Below are 17,198 nucleotides of genomic sequence, written 5' to 3'. Positions count from 1 at the left end.
TTCGGCTTGTGCACTGCTGGGAAATGCTCCCGGGACAACTGTTCCGCTGCCTTTATGGTGCTTGCAAAAGGCAGTGAGACGTTTTATTTATGGAGCAACAGAGACACCTTGGTCAAAAGGGAAGAACACCCAAGCGGCGGTCTTTCCCCTCCTGTCCTACCGGGAAAGAAATACTATCCCTCCCTCTTTCTTTCCCTTTCCTGAACCGGGGAGACTGAGGTTCTTACCTGGCTATCACGCAAGAGCCACAGGATTCTCACTCACCCCGCAATTACTAACTCATGAGCTGGTAGGCCAGGGGGGACCAGTCCCAGGAGGATTGGTTACGGGAGGGCAGAGCCGGGCCAGCGTTTACTAAGAGGGCTGACCTTGGCTCCTAGGTTGTACGGATCAGGGAGCGCCTCAGTGTGTATAGCTGCTCATACCAGGTGAGGAACGGGGAGGGGAATCAGCGCAGGGGTCAGTTTTGTATATTAATAAAGCTTTGGATTTCTACAAAGTATTTCTTTAAAAGTACTCAGTGGGTGGTGATTTTAGAGGAGTTCACCGTCTTGTTCATAAATGTCAGATAAATATTCTATGTTCTGTGTGAGTTCTATTTCACAACCAAAATTAGATGTCCCTTCCCAGTGCCCGCCCACGCAAAATGGAAAAAAAAAATTAAGCGTCCATGTCTTTTCACTCTTTTTGACAATTTGAGAGGCAGTAAGCAGGACAAGAAAGGAATCAAGATGAGAGGGGGAGAGAAGGGAGTCACATCTATCCTTCCCCATTGGTATTTTGTTTTCTGCTGGGATGAAAATGTGCTAAAACGGTCATTTAAAGAAGAGGAATGGGAAGATTCTCACCTGAGTATCAGTGTTCTGAGGTAAACAAAGATCAGGTGCCAAAATATGGACCTTCTAAACACTACCTTCCAGTTACCCATGCAGCTGTAAAATTCAGGCCATGACAAGTCTCCAAGGTCCAGGAAACAGAACTCCTTTCATGAGAACCATAATGTAAGTCCTCTGAAATTATATTTGGCATGGTATAAGTATGTGCATTTTTCTGAGGAATGAAACAGTCAATCACTTTCACAGCTCTTCAAAGGTGTACTTGATCCAAAATAAAGTTAAGAACCGTAGAAGGAATCTAAAAAGAGAAAGTCATGAACTTTAAATTCTTATCCACCTACAGGGGAGAGGGAAGGAATCCGCTGTAGATGTTTTGTTTGTGTATAACAGTGGTTCTTAACTGGGGGCCATTTTGTCCCTGGAGTCAATCCCTGGAGGCATTTTTGGTCATTATACCTAGGGGGTACTATTGGGGGCTAGTGGGTATGGGTGAGGGATGCTGCTAAACATTTTGCAATGGATTTCCCTGTTCCTCTAGGGTTATGTATGCAATTCAGAATGTACCTTTATTAATAAATTGCTACATGCTCTAAGCACATGCATATTTCTGCCTCTCTTTGTCTGTAGATGGATGGGTAGGTAATAGATGAGTTAAACAGATAGATAAATAATAGTGCACACCTCTCTATAAATAGCACGCTATTGCAAGATGTGGAACTCCACAACACTGAATACGACCAAGTGTTTGTTTTAAAGTAGATTCTGAATGAACCCACTCTGTACCCCCTCATGCATACCTTCTAGGCCTGGCTAAAAGGTTATCACCTCTATTAACCTTCTTTCATATTCTCAGACAGAATTAATCCAGTCTCCTTTCTGGGTTCTCTTGGCACTTTGGCCTCTTTAAGACACTTCTCACTATCTACCTTAGTATCATAGTTTTATTTACATACAAGTCTTATCTCCCTCACAAGTCTGAAAATTTCTTGAGGGTAGACACTCTTGCTCCCTTCAACCATTATCAGCTCTATAATGTCTTCTCAACAGACATACCTATACCCCAGGCATATTTTTATAATCTATTTTATTAAAGCAGTTGTGGATTTACAGAAAAATTAGGCAGCAAGCCCAGAGGTCCACAGGCATATGCAGTTTTTCCTATTAATAACAATTTGCATTAGTATGGGATCTTTGCTACAACTGATGAACCAATATTATTATGATTATATTAACTAAAGTCCATAGTTTACATTAGGGCCCATTCTTTGTGTTGTACAGTTTTATGTATTTTTAAAAATATTTTTCTTTTGGTAATATGTATACAACATAAAATTTCTGATTTTAGCACTTTCAAATATACACTTCAGTGGCGTTAATTGCATTCTTGATGCTACGCTACCATCATGAGTACCCATTATCAAAACTTTTCTACCACCCCAAATCGAAACTCCATACTCATTAAGCATTACTAGATACAATTTTCTAAAACTAAAAATAGCATCACATATCAGTCTAAGACTGTTTTCTCTTCAATTGAGACTATGTCATAGATAGCTTTCCGGAGGAGTACATAAGATTTTTCTTAATCTTGACAATGTTTTTGTTTCTTGTTGCTAAAGCAAATACCAGGCAATGATTTGGCTTAAACAAGGGGAATTTATTGGCTCATGATTTTGAGGCTAAGTGAAGTCCAAAATCAAGGAATCATCAAGGTGATGCTTTCTGCCGGAAGACTGTGGTGTTCTGGGGCTGGCTGCCAGAGATCCTTAGTCCTTGGCTTTTCTGTTATGTGGCAGTGCATATGGCGGCCTTTCCTGGTTTCTCAGTTCCTTGACTTTCAACTTCTGGCTGCTTCCTGTTGCTTTTTCTCTCTCTGTAGCCTCCCCTGTGAGCCTTCAGTAATAAGATTAAGACTATCCTGAGTCAGTTGGGTCATACCCTGTGCCGGTTTGAAACTGTTGTGTACCTCAGACAAGCCATGTTCTTTAATCTTGATTTAATATTGTTAGGTGCGATCTTTTTGATTAATTAGTTTCCATGGAAATGTGTCTCCACCCATTCAAAGTCGGTCTTCATACACTTACTGGAGTCCTTTAAAGCTTCGGAACTGACACAGAGACATTTGGAGGTGCAGGAAGAAAACACCCCCAGGGAAGCCATTTGAAATGAGGAACCAGGAGAGAAAGCTGCAGAAGTTGCCATGTGCCTTCCCAGCTGACAGAGAAACCCTGAGCATAATCTGCCCTTTCTTGAGTCAAGGTATCTTTCTCTGGATGCCTTAGTTTGGACGTGTTTATGGCCTTAGGACTGTAAACTTGTAACTTAATAAATTCCCTTTATAAAAGCCAACCCATTTTTGGTGTATTGCACTTCCAACAGTACTGAGAAACTAAAACCTACCCTAACTGAACTGGATCTCATCAAAAGGTCCATACCCACAGGAATGGATTATGTTTAGGAACATGTTTTTCTGGAGCACATAGATCCAAACCACTACAGATACCTAGGATTCCAGAATATTGATTCAGTTTCTTAGTTCTACCACAGCTCACCTGGATGAACTGCAACTCTATTGAATTAGTTTACAGGCTTTCTGTGCAAATTTAAATATAACCCATACGCCACTCTGATGGAGATTTATACTCCCTAATACTTTCTATTTTGAACACTTTTATTCTGGTCCAGTCATTCCTATAAACCTTTTTTGCATTAGAACTTGGTGATGGTGTGATGGTGATTAAAAGGAATAAGGAGTAGGGTAGAGGTGATAGAAGGACAGAGGGACAAATAGACTATTGAATAACACTAGGAATGAAGGATATCACTTTCTTTGGACAAGAGACATAATCTTTCTCGGATGCTTTTAGATGTATCTGTCTACATAAAAATTCAGCTCCAATAAAAATACTACTAAATGCCCTTTGTGTATCTGGATGAGGAGATCAGTTTCTTCTGTTAAACACCTTTTCTACAGAAAATAAATGTTGCATAGAGAGAATGTCATCACCCCTAAAGGTTTCTACAAAAGTATAGAACTGCTTTTCTTATAGGGAAAAGGCAGACTGTCTGAATTTGGTTTCAGGGAAGCCAAATCAGGGAAGCCAAATTTTGTCTTTTAAAAATAGAGAGGCGTAGGAGGTGATAACAGCTTGCTCTCCCCAGCCAATTTGCTTGTTATATTAAACACTGCAGATTACTCACTTTTGCTTTACAAATCAAGTTTCACCTGTTTCACAGAGGTGGGTGGTTCTTATTGGTCAGAATTTAATCATTTCCAGGACTTCTTTCCTAAGAGAAAGATGTATCACTTCAAAAGGAACATCAGACAATGTCATTGTTACTTTACAGCATTATTTGGCAGTTAATGCTGATTTAAAACACACTTTGAAATTTATCATTTAGGCATTTGGTGTGTGAGACAAACCCCACCGTTAAAATCACCCACTCACTTGTTCATTAGTTCATTCATTCATTCATTCATTCAAGGATTTGTGCTGGCTGTGGATATAGTGGTGAACAAAAGAAGCATGGACTCTGGCATCATATCTGTGGGTACAGCAGACATTTACCAAATGGTCACAAAAGTGTATACCCTTTTTCACTGATTCTAAAATGCATATTTTATTAGGATTCATTTTACAATTGATAAACTATTCTTCACTTGGCAGACTTTTTTTTCTTTCTTGGTGGTTCATAAAATAATTGGGAATTTAAGAATTAATGGCATTGTAGAATTGATGACAAATGAGTATATATAAATTCCTAAGTGTACCTATACTTTTGAGTTAATCATTACAAGAATGATTTAATGAGACTCATGTTAATTGAGCTTAAGAGCAGGTCTTCCTACCTTCTTTTGGTCTTAGGGGCAAATACTGTCATGTGATTTCCTTTCTTTGTTTTTTTCTTCACAACTTAAAAAGTTCTTCAATCAGAAGAATTGCAAAAGAATGGGCACATGCAAATAAAGCCCAAAGTATTCTGTTTTCAAAAATAACCTAATTCTGATTCTTAACACTTTCTACCTTTGAACTGTAATGTTTGTAGCTTATTTATTATTTTTCATGTATAATGGAATGGAATCACTTCTGCTTGAGGCATCTTTTGAAAGCCGCTGTTATCCACATTTAAAATTGAAACACTGTTCACCCTTCAGCTTGGCATTAGTAATCAGGAGAAGCCCTGAAACAAAGAAAAGTCAACTCTAATCCTGAGCTTTTAATATCATAATGTTTGTTAATTTTCTCAAGATAAAGGATGCTGAAATTTCTGCTGTATTTATTCAAAAAGAGAACTTGAATTTCCCCTCAGCCTTTCTGCGCTCTCCTTCCCTGAACAACTTATGAGCAAATCTTGCACCCAGTTGTTCTCTATTTGTTTTCTGTGGGGTTTTTTTCCCTCCCCAGTTATAAAATATGCTCTTTGAAGGACAGAAACTATATCTTATATGCCTTTAATGGTATGAAAATATGAGACCTGCCTATAGTGGGCAATTTGGAAAATATGGTAAAATAGAAAATATCAATCACTTCTAATCCCATGAACCAGATAAACACCATTGAACTTTTTGCTTATTTAATTTGTCTTTTTATTTTTTGCACCATATGTGTACATTTTAAGCAAGTAAGATGATAATGCTAGTTTTCTTTGGTATCCCTACACAATAATTTGGCTTGTACTAGGTAAATATTTGTTCAATTATTGATTGATTGCTTAATGATGGGATCTTGAGAAACCTTTAGGTAAGAAAGAAAATAATTTTAAAGGTGAGCATTCTTTAAAACAAAACACAACACATAGATACACACATACACAAAAGGAATTTTTTCTAAACCTTATGTGGCTGACCATTCCAATTTAAAGCGACTTTCAGTATCAATAAAACTTCCTTGTTGTATAACATAATTCAAAAAATATCTCAGCTAGTAGAGGAAAACTCTAGCATTCTTTAACATGGACCTAAATCTGAATGTAGGTTACTAAATTTGTCCCTCACCAGCATGAAATAAGGGCATAGGTTTCTGAGTAAAGAGTAATTTGAGGGTCCTTCCAAATTTCTCATTATTTAAGTGTAATTAACTTTTGAAGTTATCCTTGTATACTTCAGCCCATGAACTCAGTTTGTCAAGGGAGTGAGAAAAAGGAAACTTGAGAGCTGTTTCAAGTAAATACTGATGTTATCATGAATTATCATGAATAAGAGGTTAAGTATTTCATTCATCCATCATTCAGTGAATATTTATTAAATACCTCCTGCTTGTATCAGATAATATCCTAAGTGCTGGGGATACAGCACTGAACAATATCCGTGGCTGCAAAGGACCAATGGGGGACAGTGACAATAAGCAAGTAAATAAATCAGATAATATTCTATTATGATCAAAGGTATTCTATAAATGAACAAACTTTACAAACTCTTGTAGAATAACTGTCCGAGGGAAATGAACAGCATGGGGAGAGCAAAGATTCCTGTAGATAGGGAGGTCAGGGAAGGCCCTTCTCTTTTTGAGGAGGTGACATTTAAACAGAAACCCGAAGGATGAGGAGATGGTCTTCCTGAAAAGGGAACAGCCAGAGCAAAAACTCTGAGTCAGCAAAGAGCTTAGATGTGTTTGAAAATCAAAAAGGAGGCCAGCATGGTTAAAATTCAGATACATCAGATCTGTAGGTAGCAAGCTGGGAGCATTCGGTCTGTACTTGGTAATTAAAACCGGACATTTAGGGAGAGGGAGAAGCCAGATAAAAGGCCAGCACCGAACCCTTGGGCACTCAACCTTTAATGCTCACTTAAAGGAACCTTTGTTCTTATGTAAAACGTAGGTAATCCCTGAATTCAGGTAGAAAGGGGGAAAAAAACTCTTAGTAAAGTAGTGAACTCTTTGGAGAACTATTTTCTAAATAAAAAATAGGGGGCAGCTGTATTTCTTAATGATACATGTAAAGTAAAGGAAGAATCTTAATATTTAAGATGTTATTTAATTGTTTCTAACTTGTAACATATGTGATTATTTTTTTCTGTAATAGTTACACCTTATACTCAGTAAGTTCTCAGTTGTCACGGTAACTCAGGTAGATCTGAGCAGAAATTGATTCAGGCAATAAGACCAACTACTTTCCGTAAGGAACAACAGCATATCACCTGAGGCAGCTTATCTTTCTTTTCTTTTTTTGGCTGGCTGATAGCTACTTTGCTCTGTAAAAACTGCTTTTAAAATTCATTCCTGTGTCCTCCATTGAGCTACAAATTGGAAACAACACAATTAAACCTAGAATCTACTGTCAAATTCTCCATTTAAAATGACTCTTGAACATTAACAGAGAGAAAGCCTAACACACCTAAGAAGACAGATTGATGAGATGAGCAGCAAAGAATGAGCAAAGGAAAAAAACTGAGGAAGCTGAAGAGGAAGAACTGTAGGACCGGGACTGGGGAGACAGGCCAAGATGACAGCTCATGACTTTATTTTACTGGATGTACGATGTTGCCCAATGTGGTCTGACTTGAAACTTAGCGTGAAAGCTAAACTGCTTTGGAGTGTAAGTATTATCACCTTGAGGTGGGTAATGTTATTCCCAGTTTCCAGATGAGGAAATAGACACAGAAAGGCTAAGTTATTTTAGCAAGTTCACACCGCTGGGCCAGCTGGAATATGAACCCAAGCAATTTGTCTCAAAATCCTTTCTTCACTACTAGGAAACTGCACAGGGCTTTAGCAACGTCATCCCACCTCACTTCTAAGTAGAATTTCCAGCCCTTTCCTATTTCCCAAGCCAGGCTTCCTGGGCCCTCCTCTAAATTTCAGCTTTTAATTCCCCTATTTTGATATAATATGTAAGAGCTTGGTATGCACACACAATGGAATACTATGAGATACTAACAAAGTGGATTAATATATATGGGCATGGAAAGAAACCCACAGTGTGCTATAATGAAAAAAACAAAGCATGGTACAAAATATGTGTAGAGTAAACTCATATTTGCATAAATGAAGGATGTAATATTTGTATATTCCATCCACCAGAGGCTGGGCAGAAAATAGCACACTCAAATGGAGCTAATGAGGGACTGTTTGCAAAAGTGTGGGCGGGGTAGAAAAAAACCTCAAGGGTAGCTGAGGTGCTGTGAGGGGGAGGTAGCTATTGAGAACCTAGGGGGCTGGGAAAAAAACTGCCCAAAGGGAGCAGCTGCCTTCAGTCTAGGAATGGAGTCATTGCTATTCCAGGCCCAACAAGGAAGGGGCTGAGAGAATAAAAGTGCTTTCTTCTCCCTTTCCTCTCTCTGATCTCCTGCTGGTGCTCCATTGGCCAAGTCTTACTGAAAGAATCTAGAGAGTGAGGGATCCTGTTGGCATTGCCCGAAAAAGTCAGCCTCCTGGACGTGGAGCGGTGTAGAGAAAGGGGGAAGAGAGGCTAGGGAGAGGCAAATGGAGAATATCCCTACATAGAAGCTAGTGTATTTATGGAAAAATTCATGAGAAACTAGATTTTGATGGAAATGAGATTTTTTAGATAGACTTTATTATTTTAGAACAATTGTAGATCTACAGAATAATTGAGAAGATAGTACAGAGATTTCCTATATTCTTCACGCCCAGATTCCTCTACTATTAATATCTTATTTCGAATGGCACGTTTGCCACAATTAAAGAACGAGTTTTGATACGTAATTATTAACTAAATTTCCTTGGAATTTACCTAATAACCTTTTTCTGTTCTAGGATCCCATCCAGAATCCCATTAGTTATTACGTTTTCTGAGGTTCCTCTTGGCTGTGACAGTTTCTCAGACTTTCTTTTTCATGACCTTCCTAATTTTGAGAAGTACTTGGCTAAGAATTTATTTTCAATGATTTTCCCCATATTAGAGAAGTTGTGAGTTTACAGCACAATCATGCATGAAATACAGGATTCCCATACATTCTCTCACCTTGCATTGGTGTGGAACATTGGTTACAATTGATGATAGCACATTTTCATAATTGCGATAATGGTTTAACTTGGGCTTCCCTGTTTGTGTAAGGCAGTTCTATGGATTTTTTAAAAATTTAACTCTGTTACCATATTTACAATGTAAAATTTCACATTTTTATCATATTCAGATATATATTCCAAGGCTATTAATTGCATTTACAATGTTGTGCTATCATCATCACCATCCATTTCCAAAACAAATAAGAACCTTGTACACGTTAAGCCTTAATTTTCCACATCCCATATTCAATCTCTCCCCTGCTAATTTATAGTCTAAATTCTGACTCTATGAGTTTGTTTATTCTAATTGTTTTAGATCAGTTAGATCATACAATCTTTGTGCTTTTGTGTCTAGCTTATTTCACTCAACATGATGCCTTCAGCTTTCATCCAGGTTGTCACATATATCAGGACTTCATTCCTTTGTATTGCTGAATAATATTCCATTGCATATATGCACCACATTTTATTTATCCATTCATCAGGTGATGAACGTTTGGGTTCTTTCCATCTTTTGGTAGTTGTTAACAATGCTGCTATAAACATCAGTGTACAAATATCTGTTTGAGCCTCTGCTTTCAATTCTTTGGGGTGTATACTGTGTAGTGGGATTGCCTGGTCATGTGGTAGTTCCCTACTTAACTTTCTAGAAACTGTCAAATTGTCTTCCACAGCAGCTATAAGATTTTGCATTACAACCAGCAATTAATGAGTGTTCCTGTTTCTCCGCATTCTCTCTAACACTTTTTTTTTTTTTAATAGCAGCCGTTCTAATGGATGTAAATAGTATCTCATTGTGGTTTATGTTTGCATTTCCCTCATGGCTAATGATGTTGAGCATCTTTTCATGTGCTTTTTAGTCACTGTGTATGTTCTTTGGAGAGATGTTTAGTTCAGTCTTTTCCCCAACTTTTAATTGGTTTGTTTGTCTTTTTGTTGTTAAGTTATGTATTCTTTGTGTTCTTTAAGTTCTTTATGTGTTCTGGATATTAATCCTTTATTAGATATGTGGTTTCCAAATATTTTCTCCCATTTTGTATGTTGTCTTTTCACTTTCATGATAATGTCCTCTGAGGACAGCACCTCAGCTGTCCCTGAGTCTTTGATTTTGATGAGGTCCTATTTATCTATTTTCCCTTTTGTTGCTTGTGCTTTGGGTATAAATCTAAGACACCATTGCCTAACCCAAGGTCCTGAAGATGCTTTCCTACATTTTCTTCTAGGAGTTCGATAGTTCTAAATCTTATATTTAGGTCTGATACATTTTTAGTTGATTTTGTGTATATGATGTGAGGTAAGGGTCCTCTTCCTATTTTTGTTTGCAAATAGAAATCCAATTTTCCCAGCACCATTTGTTGAAGAGGCTATTCATTCCCAATTTAGTAGTCTTTGCCACCTTGTCAAAAATCAGTTGTTCATAAATGTGAGGGTTGATTTCTGAGTTCTCAATTCTATTCCATTGGTCTATATATCTGTCCTTGTGCCAGTACAATGCTGTTTCAATTACTGTGGCTTTGTAATACATTTTAAGATTGGGAAATAAATTTTAAGATTGAGAAGTGTGAATCCTCCACACTTGCTCTTCTTTTTCAAAATGGCTTTGGCTATTTGTGGCCCCTTAACCTTCTATATAAATTTGATGATTGGCTTTTCCATTTCTGCAAAGAAGGTTGTTGGAATTTTGATTGGGACTGCATTCAATCTATAAATTGCTTTGGCTAGGATTGATATCTTAATGATATTTAGTCTTCCAATCCATGAACACTGAATATCCTTTATTTTATTTAGGTCTTCTTTAATTTCTTTTAGCAATGTTTTATAGGTCTTTGTGTACAAATAAGTCCTTCATATCCTTGGTTAGATGTATTCCTAGATATTTGATTTTTCTAGTTGCTACTGTGAATGGAATTTTTCTTGATTTCTTCTTCTAAGTGTTCTTGCTTGTGTATAGAAACATTACTCATTTGGGGTTGCTGATCTGGTATCCTGCCACTTTGCTGAATTCATTTATTAGTTCTAGGAGCTTTGTGTGAATTTTTCAGGGTTTTCTGTATGTAAGATCATATCATCTGCAAATAGGGATAGTTTTACATCTTTCTTTCCCATTTGGATGCCTCATTTCTTTTTCTTGCCTAATTGCTCTGGTAAGAACTTCCACTACAATGTTGAATAACAGTGGTGACAGGGGGCATCTTGTCTTGCTCCATATCTCAAAGGGAAAGCTTTCAGTCTTTTACCATTAAGTAGGATGTTAGCTGTGTGGGTTTTTCATATATGCCCTTTTTCATGTTAAGGAAGTTTCATTCTATTTCCAGTGTTCTAAGTGTTTTTATCAAAAAGAGTGCTATCTTTTGTCAAATGCCTTTTCTGCATTGATTGAGATAGCTGTGTTTTTTCTTCCTTTATTCTGTAATTGTGGTATATTACATTACTTGATTTTCTTATGTTGAACCTTACGAATCTTGCATACTAGGGATAAATCCCACTTGATCATGAGGTAAAATTCTTTTAATATGCTGATAGATTTGATTTTCTAGTATTTTAGTATTTTGTTTAGTATTTTTGCATCCATATTCATAAGAAATATTGGTCTGTAGTTTTCTTGCGGTATCTTTTCTGGCTTTGGCATGAGCGTGATGTCGGTCTGATAAAACGAATTAGGGAGTATTCCCTCTTCTTCAGTTTTGTGGAAGAGGATGAGCAGAATTGGAATAAACTTTTCTTGGAATGTTTGGTAGAATTCCCATGTGATGCCATCTGGTCCTGGTCTTTTTTTGGTGGTAGATTATTAATTACTGATTCAATCTCTTGACTAGGAATTGGTTTGCTGAGTTCTTCTATTCTTGAGTCAATGCAGGTAGTTTGTATGTTTCTAAGAAATTGTCCGTTTCATCTAGGAAATCTAATTTATTGTTGTACAGTCTTCGTGGTATCCTCTTATGGTCCTTTCACTTTGGGCAGGGGTGGTAGTAATGTGCTACTTTTCATACCTGATTTTAGTAATTTATATGCTCTCTCTTTTTTTTTTTCTTGATCAAACTAGCTAAAAGGTGGTCAATTTTACTGATCTTTCAAAGAATATACTTGGTTTTGTTGATTCTCTTTGTTATTTTTTGTTTGTTTGTTTTCTATTTTATTTTCATTCTAATCTTTGCTATTTCCTTCCTTCTGCTTGCTTTTGGTTTATTTAGTTTACTCTTTATTTTCTAGTCCTTCTATTGTTGAGGTTAGGTCTCTTTTTTTTTTGCATAGGCAGGCCCTGGGAATTGAACCCTGGTCTCTAGCACAGCAAACGAGAACTCTGCCTGCTGAGCCATCCCTAATTCCCCTCTCTGCACTGCCTTTGCTGCACCCCATAAGTTTTGGTATGATGTATTTTCAGTTTCATTCACCTCAAGCTATTTCTCAATTTCCCTTGTGATTTTTTCTTTAACTCTTTGGTTTTTAAAGAATATGATGTTTAATTTCCACTTATTGTGAAATTTTCATTTCTCCCTCTGTTATTGATTTCCAACTTTATTTCCATTCTGGTCAGAGAATAAACATTGTATGGTTTCAATATTTTCTAATTTATTGGACCTATTTTTTGACCTAACATGTGGCCTATCCTGGAGAATGATCCGTGTGACTCAAGATGGATGTGTATTCTGTTTTCACGTGTATTCTGACTCAAGATGAATGAGGTGTTCTATATATGACTGTTAGGTCTATTGGCTTAGTGTATCGTTCAAGTCTTGTACTTCCTTACTGATTTTCTGACTAAATGTTCTATCCATTATTGAGAATGGTGTATTAAATCCCCTACTATTAATGTAGAACAATCAATTCTCCCTTCAAATATATCAGTATTTGCTTCACATATTTTGGTACTCTACTCTTAGGTACATATGTATTTATAATCTTCCTGTTGGATTGTCCCCTTTATTAGTATGTAATGACCATTTCTGTCCCTCATAACTGTTTTTTTTTAAATATTTTTAATTGTATAATATAACATATATACAAAGCAAAGAAATAAAAAAGCAATGATTTTCAAAGCACTCTTCAACAAGTAGTTACAGGACAGATCCCAGAGTTTGTCATGGGTTATCATATGATTCTCTCACATTTTTCATTCTAGCTGCTACAGAATATAGGAGGTTAGAAGGCTTAAATATTTTTTTTTATCATCACAATAGCCTTCCCCCCCTTTTTTTGTGAAAAAATAACATATATACAAAAAAGCTATAAATTTTCAAAGCACAGCATCACAATTAGTTGTAGAAAATATTTTGGAGTTTGACATGGGTAACAGTTTCACAATTTTAAGTTTTTACTTCTAGCTGCTCTAAAATACTGTAGACTAAAAGAGATCTCAATTTAATGATTCATCTTTCATATTCATTTGTTAAATCCTATCTTCTATGTATAATTCCACCATCACATTTGATCTTTCCATCCTTCTCTTTAGGGGTGTTTGGGCTATGGCAATTCTAAATTTTTCATATTGGAAGAGTTTGTCACTAATACGGGGTAGGGAGATGGAACTATCTGAGGTTCTGGAGAGGCTGGGCTAGGTTTCAGGACTTACCTGGACCAGGGACCCATCCAGAGGTTGTAGGTTTCTGGAAAGTTACTCTAGTGTATGGAAACCTTGTGGAATCTTATATATTGCCCTCGGTGTCCTTTAGGATTGGCTGGAATGTTCCTGGTTGGGGGTTGACAAGCTTATGATATATAGCAAGGTTTAACTGAAGCTTACATAAGGGCAACTTCTAGAGTAGCCTCTCGACTCTATTTGGACCCTCTCTGCCACTGATACTTTGTTACATTTCTTTCCCCCCTTTTGGTCAAGATGGAATTGTTGATCCCACCATGCCAGGGCCATGCTCATCCCTGGGAGTCATCTCCCATACTGCTAGAATGTCATGTCCCACATAGTGGGGAGGGCAATGATTTCATTTGCAGAGTTGAACTTAGAGAGAGTGAGGCCACACTGGAGCTCATACTTTTCCTATAACCCTCTGTCCCCTCACCATTTTTTCTGCTTGTTACACTTTTATCTTTGTACATCATATGTCCAAAAACCTATATTTATCATTACTTTTTATGCATTTGCATTTTAGTATGTGCAGGAAGTAAGAAGTGGAGTTATGCTCCAAACAGTACAATACAATAATATTGGCATTTATAATTACCCAAATGGCTACCTTTACCACAGGTCTTTATTTCTTTATGTTGCGCTGAACCACTTTCTAGTGTCCCTTCATTTCAGTCTGAAGAGGTCCCTTTAGCATTGCTTGTAGGGCAGGTCTATTGTGATATACTCCTTCAACCTTTGTTTATGTGACAATGTCTTCATCTCTTCCTCATTTTTGAAAAAGTGTCTCACTAAACATAAAATTCTTGGTTTGCAGTTGTTTTTCTTCAGAACTTTGAGCATTTTAACCCACTGCCTTCTTGCCTCCATGGTTTCTGATGAGAAAGGAACTTAGCCTTATTGAGATCCCCTTGTATTTAATGTTGCTTTTCTTTTGCAGCTTTCAGAACTCTCTCCTTGTCTTATGAGAGTATAATCAATATATAATGAGGTGTATTTTTCTTCATGCTTATCATGTTTGGAGTTCTCTCTTCTTGGATGTGTATATTCATGTGTTTGCTATGTTTGGGAAGTTCTCTTCCATTATTTTTTTGACTATTCCTTCTGCCCCTTTCTCTTTTTCTTCTTTTGCTGGTACTCCCACAATTCATACATTGATGTGCTTCATGGTGTCCCATAGCTGTCTTTGGCTATTTTGTTTATGTATTTTTGTTTTTGTCTTTTTAAATATAACCAGTGGTATAATCACAGTGTCTTAGATATTTTCACTTTTAGTATTTTTTTTCCTGCTCCTCAGTCTGACTCATTTCAAGTTTCTTGTCTTCAAGTTCACTGGTTTTTTCTTCTGCCAGCTCCAGACTGCTCTTGAAACCCTGGTGGGCATTTTTCATTTAAGTTATTGTGGTGTTCATTTTAGTAGTTCTGTTTGGGTCCTTTAAAAAAATTCTCTTTACTTAGATTCTCATATTGTCATTCATTACTGTCCTGAGATCCTGTAGTTCTTTTTCTGCAATTTCCTTCATCCCCTTAAGCATTGTTAAGATCAGTTTTTTAAAGGCTTTGTTTGGTATGTCCACATTCTTATCTTCTTCATTAATGCTTCCTGTATTTACATCTTCTTTCTTTGATTGAGCCATCATTTCCTGTTTCTTTGTTTGTCTTGTACTCTGGTTACACACTGTACATTTCAATATTTGAAAATGTTAACACTGGGATTTTTTCCCCTAAGATGTCTGTTTCCCAGTTTTGTAACTACCTGGTGATAGGACAGATTTTCTTGAGCTTCAGCCCTCCTATCAGGAAGGTCTGCCCAAAGGAATGTACAGTGCAAGGTTTTCCCTGTCTTACTGGGCTTTTTTCTTCTCTTGGACTTTTCCTTGTTAATTATTTTGAAGTTGTCTTATTTCCAGGAATTTTGTTGTCCCTCCTGCTTCCCAGGGGACAAACCTCCTTCCCCTGTGGATCTGAAGCCAACAGGACTTTTTCCCAGTCTGTGTAACTGTATAGATTTTTCTACTGCTTTGTCTCATGCTGATTTTGTCTGAAGGGCAAATTCTGGGAGGAGGGTCACCCCAGGAAGAACTTTTCCAATTTGGTGTTTCTGACAAAAACAGGGCCAGTAACCCACAAAGGGGGTGCAGACCATCTTCAAAATGCCCTGTGGAGGGGTCAAGATAGATACGAAAAACTTCTCCAATGGCTCCTCAAAGCTGAGTTTTTCTGGCCTGTCCAGCAAATGTAGCCCTCCAGCTAACTTTTTTCCGCAGCCCCGAGGAAGTGCTGTGTCTTTAAATCTCTACGCCTCCATCTCAGTCTGGGGAGGGTTTAAAAAATGTCTGCCCTCAGAGCTGGTTCCTAGAGATCCAAATGTGCTAATCAAAAGCTATGATCAGTGATTGACCATGCACACCTCTGTTCTTGGGGAAGAGGATTTTTATATCCCTTTTTGTCAGCAACTGCTAGCCAGTGACTTTACCCCATGGTGTGAGAGTTGGGTATGGGTGCCCAGTAGCATGCAGAGAGAGAAATTTACAGTTCTTTACTATAATTTATCAGTTTCTTCCTCCTGCTCCTCCTTGGATGCTGTACAGTGTTCTTCTGGCCTCTGAAGTTTCAAAATAGTTGCTTCAGACAATACCTGCCTGCCTAATAATTGTTTTGGTGGAAGGACCGAGTCCTAAAGCAACCTACTATTCCTTCTTTCCTGGAAGATCCTCCATTATGGTCAAATATTTTGAAGGATGTCAATCTATTGGAATTTTTCTGATGATTTTCTCATGATTAGACTGGTGTTATGGCTTTGGAGGAGGAAGACAAAAGAGATAAAGTGTTTTTTCATCACATTGTATCAAGGGTACATGCTACCACTGTTTATGCTTATTTTGGTTGCGTGTCTGAGGTAGTGTTTGCCAGGATTCTGCGCTGTGAAGTTACTCCTTTTCCCCCATTTCATACTATGCTCTTTGAAAGGAAGTCACTATGTGCTACTCTTACAGTAGGACTGGGGAGTTAAATTCCATCTTCTTGAGAGTGGAATATCTACATAAGTTAGTTGGAATTCTTCTACAAGGGAGACTAGTCTCTTCATCCCTATATTATTTGTTCATTTATTTATATCTTTTTTGGACACCAGTGGATCTGTTTTTATACTTTGGTTTATAATCCAGTACTACTTCGTTTTGCTGTTATTCCAGCATTGGCCATTGGAATCTCTTTTGCTTGAATCCTCTGCACCTTTGAGACACCCCCATTAATGTAAGGTTTGGTTTGTTTGTTTAGCATCTCCTTACTTCATGACTACAAGAAATTCCAAGTTCATCATTTATATTTCTTGCCCCCATCATAGAATCAAATGTATCCTGGTTCCTTTTCTTGGAGAATGTGTTTAGTAACCAACATATGATACTATGGGTGCTTGTTGCTTCTAGGCTCTCTTAGCTGTTAAAGTAAAGAAATAAATGTATGTATACTAACTATTATATTATTCATATCTATAGTATTTCTGTATGTAACCATCTCCATCTCTAAACTAAATATGAGTTCATACTAATGAAGAAACATTTTTAATGTACAGCATTTGTAGTGTTTGAATTTATTTTTGCTAGGTCCTTACATTAGTCAATAATTAAACGATAAACAGTATGATATATGAAATGCCCTAGTGGTAAGATAAATTGCAGGTATGTATGTCTAAATAGTTTTTGATGACTAAATGCAAAAAAAAAGACTTATTGCAAAAGTGTGTATATATCAAAATTTTGTGAATCAAACTGTTTCAAATATATTAGGAAATCAGCTAGATGATTAAATCAT

At 37.1% G+C, this 17,198-nt stretch overlaps 1 long non-coding RNA gene across 2 annotated transcripts; it reads right to left on the bottom strand.

Moving 5' to 3' along the window:
* Positions 1-14,085, bottom strand: LOC143686821 (uncharacterized). Of its 2 annotated transcripts, none has more exons than XR_013177279.1 (4): positions 13,996-14,085; positions 4,038-4,124; positions 849-1,134; positions 1-107 (listed from the first exon to the last, which is right to left on the bottom strand). It is a non-coding gene; the product is annotated as an uncharacterized LOC143686821 (long non-coding RNA). The 2 variants fall into 2 exon arrangements; XR_013177280.1 differs by having other exon boundaries at positions 4,038-4,143; positions 13,996-14,065.
* Positions 14,086-17,198: the final 3,113 nt, after the last annotated feature.

Source organism: Tamandua tetradactyla, chromosome 1 (assembly GCF_023851605.1).
Source record: "Tamandua tetradactyla isolate mTamTet1 chromosome 1, mTamTet1.pri, whole genome shotgun sequence".
In the NCBI taxonomy this organism is placed as follows: Eukaryota; Metazoa; Chordata; class Mammalia; order Pilosa; family Myrmecophagidae; genus Tamandua; species Tamandua tetradactyla.
Note: the sequence above shows the minus strand (reverse complement) of the source record. Positions and strands in the feature narration are given on the sequence as shown.